Source organism: Crocuta crocuta, unplaced genomic scaffold (assembly GCF_008692635.1).
Source record: "Crocuta crocuta isolate KB4526 unplaced genomic scaffold, BGI_CrCroc_1.0 scaffold121, whole genome shotgun sequence".
Lineage (NCBI taxonomy): Eukaryota > Metazoa > Chordata > Mammalia > Carnivora > Hyaenidae > Crocuta > Crocuta crocuta.
Genome location: NW_027528608.1, coordinates 4,115,310 through 4,121,155, shown reverse-complemented (window position 1 = coordinate 4,121,155; position 5,846 = coordinate 4,115,310). Strand labels below are relative to the sequence as shown.

The following is a 5,846-nucleotide window of genomic DNA, read 5'->3' as shown; positions in this document are numbered from 1 at the left end:
CAGCCGCGGGCGAGAGTGCCAGGGGCCTGCGGAATTATCCGGGATGGAGGGGGGAGGGCGGCGGGCATGCCACCTGGTGCGCGCCAGCCCAGCCGCAGAGCCTGCTGGCCGGTGTGAACTTCGGGGCGGCCGGAGCCGGCTGGGCCGAGGCCGGCGGCGCNAGCTCGCCTAATTAAGGACGTAAAAGCGCTTTTGTTCTCAAAGTTTATTGTTGCCGGGATTAAAAAAAAATTAATTGAAACTAATGCTGTTATTCACTCGTGCAGTTAAATTCCTTCATGCACATTTGAGACACGGAGTGAAAACTTGAAGCTTATCTTTCTGCAGTCGAGGTGGGGGGCAAGGGATGACGGAAAGGCGTTTCGGCTACGGGAAAGGGGCATTTCCGAATGGGTGCCCCGTGCGGGCATCCAAGTCAGGGAGTACCCACCGGCAGCAGGCGCCTGAGGCGTCCCCGCGAGGCCCGCCCAGGCCCCCCAACCCCGCGCGCCCGGGTCCACCACCAGCTCGGCGGCCCCTCCCGCCCCGTCTCGGACTCGCGTGGTGGGCGTCAGACGACGCACATCTGTCCCGTTAGAGACTTTTTCCTCTCTGATTTGGGCGCCAAGCCGGCCCTGTGCGCCCCGAAGCTCCAGAGGCGTGAGCCTGGTGCTGACCCCGGAAACTCGCTGGCCCTGCGGGGCGCTCGGCCCTGCACTGAGGCCCGAGTGCCGGGACCTGCAACACCACCCCCCCCACACCCCGCCCCGCGCTGCAGGAAGCTCGGCGCCCGCCAGCGTGGGGAGGGTCCACCCGGGGCCAGGGCCAGCCCACGTGGGCAACCCCCCCTCCCGCGCCAGGCCTTTGTGCTGGGTGCCCCCGCGCCGCCAGCCCCCGGCGCTGGGACAAAGCAGCCGCCCCCACCTAGGTCCGAACCCCGGCCGAGCGACTTTCTCGGTATCATCGCCACTTTGGGNGGGAGGCGGCCGGGGCTGGAGCAGAGCCGGGGGCCAGGGCCGCCCCTCCCCCTCCACGGCCTCCCTCCCCGGGTCTCGGCCCCGGCTGCCCCTCTGCCGGGGAGCAGCGCCGCCCGTGACGTCTGCGGACACGCGGTCGGCCACCGCGGGGGAGGGGCGCGCGGGGGGCGCCCGGCCTGCAGCCCGCGGCCAGATGCGCCNGCGTGGCAGGGGGACCGAGGCAGGGCCTGCTTCCCTTCGCTAGGGCACCTCGCGCGTGGAAAGAGCGCCCGGACCGCGCTTCTGTAACTTCTCCACGCGGGAATAAGCAGAAACTTTCCTCCTAAGGGAAGGTTTTATTTATTTATTTATTTTAGAGCTCGAACTACAGGAGAAGGGGGGAGATTTTCTCATTAAAGTTACATCCCTGCAGTTAGTTCAATTACTTGATATATGCAGAAGATGTTGTAAATTTATAGATTTAAATAGCTTACAAAGATGCCGCAGGCCCCATCAGTTAATTTCCTTAATTTATGGATTTTTAGCTGCTCCTAGAACGGAAAGGGGGCCTGGAAGTAGGTCAGGGATGTGTGCACCAGCGCCAGCGCGGCCCATGGGCTGCCCACTTAGCTCCCCACGCCCTGGCGCCCCGGGCTTCTGGGCTCCCAGCTCTGCCCTGACAGCACCACTCTGCCCTCCGCGCTGTGGCCAGGCCAGGCCCGGCCCGGCCCCGGAAGGTCGGCTCTGGTAGGTGGTGGAGAGCCCCAAATTTCTCCAGGGCTGCGCGGGGCCACGAAACAGCAAAGCCCCCGTCTACGCTCACCCAACCCGGCCCTGAAGGAATAGACCCAAAGAAGAAACGAAGCAAGTATCCAAATACTTTGATTTCCTGTTTCCTCCCTTAAATGCTGGCTGGGACCACCAATGGAGCAGGGTGTGGGTACCGCAAACTTCTTCAGGGACAGAACTTACCCCCTTTCCAAGCTTTGCGGTGCTTGGGGGGAGGCGGAGCATGAGGAAAAATGCACCAGGCTGGTGTTTGAGGGGCAGCCCCACTGAAAACCTGTTTGTCATGGCCCTGGTGGCTCCTAGCGTCCCTCACTCCTCTCTCACTCTCTCCTAAGGTGGCTGACAGAGAGTCTTTGTTTTGTGTTGGATGTGGATGAATATATACATATAAATTCATACTTAAAAGATTGGTATAAACCAAACTGTTTTAGGAAGCCACATGGCAATGTGATTAGTATTGGTATTCATGATTTAACATTTCTTTTCCCACTAGATGAAGTTTCTAAGATTTGCAAGGTACATGTCAAGGACGGGTGTATAAATGGATTTTTATTTATTCACAACTCCAAGACTAATTGCTTCTCTTTGCCTCAAGGCCATGAGATTGGTTTTAATATGACACTTCAAAAGTATTCATGGAACTACAGAGATACTAAGTGTCATTGTTTAAGAGACAAATCTCACTGTGGTACTGGTGACCCTGAAAATAGGATGTTCCACTTTATTTTAAATTCCTACGTGTTTTTTTTAAGAGTTTCACTTTATACCAATGATATTAAAAATGCACAATTTAATCGAAACGAGAACTGACCATTTTGCAGGACCTTTATTTCCTTAATATCGCTGGGAACTTTGTTTTCATATTCCTGAATCCTTTTATTAAAGAGCTGAACTTTATGTGTGTCATTAAGAAGAGTGAGTTTGGGTCATAATTTATTCTCAAGTGTTTTAAAAGTTCCTGGCTAAATGTCAACCATCTTTTACATTGAGAGACTTGTGTATGGGTTGTGATAGGCGTGTAATGATCTGTGGTACGTAACGCAAGGGTGAGGCTTTGTTTTGTTTTGTTTTGTTTTAATTGAAGAGGTATAATTAGGACTGAAAACATATTGAAACATGTTGTGAAATGCATCTGGTTTCATTACTGTGGTCCAAGAGGTGAAATTGGATGTGAGTCTAATCAGAATGTCACTTGCTCTATCAGTACATTGGACTAGAGCTTAAACCATTACAGTTTGTATTTTAAAAAGTGGGTTCAAGCCTATGCTTGCCTTGAGGCCTCTCCGCAGGAGCTCATGTGAAACACGATGCAGGTCAGGCCCTGCATACAGGTGCTGCGGACAAGACGTCAGTCTCCAGATGCTTCCTAGTGGCTTCTGGTGTGATTTCAGTTGTGGCTGTTTGCAGACCGTGTTTAGAAACAAGGAGCTCAATAAGGAAAGTAAAAGGAGATCCCGTGGTCTGCTGGACTAACTCAGCCTTCTCAGGAAAGCTGAGACCAGACAGCAGATAAGTAGGCTGAGACAGAGCTGCACAGCTGCTGCCCTGAAGGGGGGGAGGGGGGAGGTGCTGGGGTTTTACAGTAGGGCTCCTCCCCCAACTCTAGGACCCCACCCCACCCCGGGCTGAAAGCCTGGCCCTCTTAGGTCTGTGACCACCTCGAGGCTCAGAGATGGCCCTTGACTAGGATAGGATGGAACTGACACCCACGTGGCCTCCACCCCAGAAATCCTCCTGGTTAGGACCTCAGAGAACCTGGAGACTAAACAGAAAGCTGAATCGTGGGATTTACTTCACACACACACACACACACACACACACACACACACACACACACACATCCAAACTGGGTCTCCTGTCAGCTGGAGATCCACTCCTGGGAGAGCAGAGGTCCAGACGTGTCTCAGGGGTGGCACTGGGTGGGGGGGGGTTGGTGGCCAGCATGCCCCTGCCTGTCCTTGAAGCAGAAAATACAAGACCAGCAGCTTTCACGGAGCTCTGCCCTGTCCCCAGCACTATGCTCTGTGGGCACTTATGGCTTCTGGTGGGACGGTGAGCAGGGATTGCCTCCGGGTGCCGCAGACCACCCCCTCCTTCCTGCTTCCGCCTGTAGCCCTGGCGTTCTGCTCAGAGCCAACCCAGCCTGCTTTCCCTGGGAGCCAGCAGCGGGCCGACAGGAATGACAGAAGACTGAGCTCTCCTGCCCAGGCATTCTTATGTAGTGGTGGCCTGTGGATGGCCTCTGGGGGACCAGGAACCACCTCCCCAAACCCTGCAAATTGTTCAACACTTTGCATTTGAGCCTTTTCGCCAAGGGAAGTTTTAGTGTTTTTACCAGACTCTCCAAGGGTCCACCTGAATGTGGGTGCAGAAAAACCAAAGCTACCTCTGAATGGCTTCAAGATGGGGGAAGCTGATTCTCTCATGTAAGGGCAAGTGGAGGCTGAGTGGCCCTGGTGTAGACCCAGGGGCTTAGCAGAGTATTCAAGGACCCATGCTCTCTCCACACACTGATTGGCCTGCCCTCACACCACTCCTCTCTGGTCTCAAGATTCCCTCAGCTCAGTGCTTCACTCCTACTTGGGCTCTCTTGGAAGCAGGGAAATGATCCCATTGGCCAATTTACAAGCCAGTCCCTGGGAAAGGGGTTAGCTTGGACCAATCAGATTTAGCCCTTGTCCTGCCTGGGGTTTAGCGTGTGTGATCCCTGGGGAGGAAGAGGGGACCCTGGGCACAGTCAGGCTCTGCCTGGGGGAAGGGGGAGAGAATGGACTTGGTTCTGGGGCCTGCCAAACACTGAGCTGGAAGGAAGGCAGAAAGAAGCCCCAAACCCCAAAGGCACCTCCAGGGAAGTTTTGAGTTTGAATCAGCAATGCCAATCCATGTCCTTCTAGGTCCCAGGAGACACTAGACCCAAACATGGAGGTGGCCCGGTAGAGCATGGCTACTTCCAGGCAGCCAAGCCGGGCGGCCGGCCCCAAGGCCCCCATGCCTCCTCACCTTTAGGTTCCTCTAAGGTCTCATTCTTCTTTCCAGCTGCATTAGTGAAGTCCCAGGTCCTCCCGGCAGGATGGCGTGAGGGATGAGGCTGTTCGCTGCTCCCTGCTCCCTGGAGCAGCACCTGCTCAGTAAGGGAGTGTAGAATGGCCTGAAATGCCAAGCCTTGCCCCCAAATGACTTTGTGCGGCTGCCACTCTGGCTCCAAGCGACCAGTGAAGTGGCCGTGAGCTCACAGCACAAAGGGCACTTACTACAGATGGATTTGCACTGGTCCGAGGGTAAAAAAGAGTGGAGACAGTGAAGAAAGCAGCCTTTGGTCTGTTGGAAACCCTGCCCCAGGTCCCTTTCTCTGGCCAAAGCTCAGTACACTCTCCCTTGTCACAGGCAATCCCTTCTCCCTGGGTCTGTCCTGTAGGGAGACAGTCAGGCCACTGCATGAACTTGAAAGTCTGAGTCCAACTGGGTGACCTTGGGCTCCATCTCTCTGAGTCTCAGTATCCTCCTGTGTACCAAGTACCAAGCTGACACCGGGAGAATTCAGTGCCAGAGCAGGTGCAAAGAACTTGCAACGTGTAAGAGCTCTTGAAGTGATGATGGTGAGCCTTCTGCCAGCTGACCTTCCAAGAGCCGCCAGCAGACTGTGGTTACACCCATCCTGACTCTGGTTGCAGTTGGCTAGGCATGCCCTCCCCCGCCTCCCCCAACAGGGGATGCTCGGGAGCCCCCTTGAATGGCCCCCTGGCTCCAAGACTTGGGGGTTAAAACCTCGTGATTGTATAATTAAGATAAACATATGTACATTAAAGAGGAGAAAGTAAAAGTTGCCTAACATTTAAAGATAAGACACAAGACTTCAGAGAAATTTCATGCTTGCTTCGGGCCATGCCCGTGGGGTGGAGCTAGGAAATGTCCTCAGGGCCCTCAGGGATAGATGGAATCCACCCTGCCAGGCTGGGGCCCCCGGAGCAAAGAGGAACCCTGGAGGGCAGCAACGATCTGCTGGTAAATTCTTTTCATTTTTCAAACTGTGAAAGTCTTCACTGTCTTTTTCAAAGTATTTTGAGATTTTAATAAAGAATATATTATCATTGTAAAAAAAAAAAAAGCCACACACACACACAA

At 54.4% G+C, this 5,846-nt stretch overlaps 1 protein-coding gene across 1 annotated transcript in view; it reads right to left on the bottom strand.

The window, feature by feature from the left end:
- Nucleotides 1-4,744, bottom strand: part of KCTD15 (potassium channel tetramerization domain containing 15) — a 17,477-nt gene extending 12,733 nt beyond the window's left edge. Inside the window, exon 1 of the mRNA XM_077754656.1 lies at nt 4,725-4,744. The gene's annotated coding sequence lies outside the window, so the exon portion shown is untranslated. The remainder of the gene's footprint in view (nt 1-4,724) is intronic.
- Nucleotides 4,745-5,846: the final 1,102 nt, after the last annotated feature.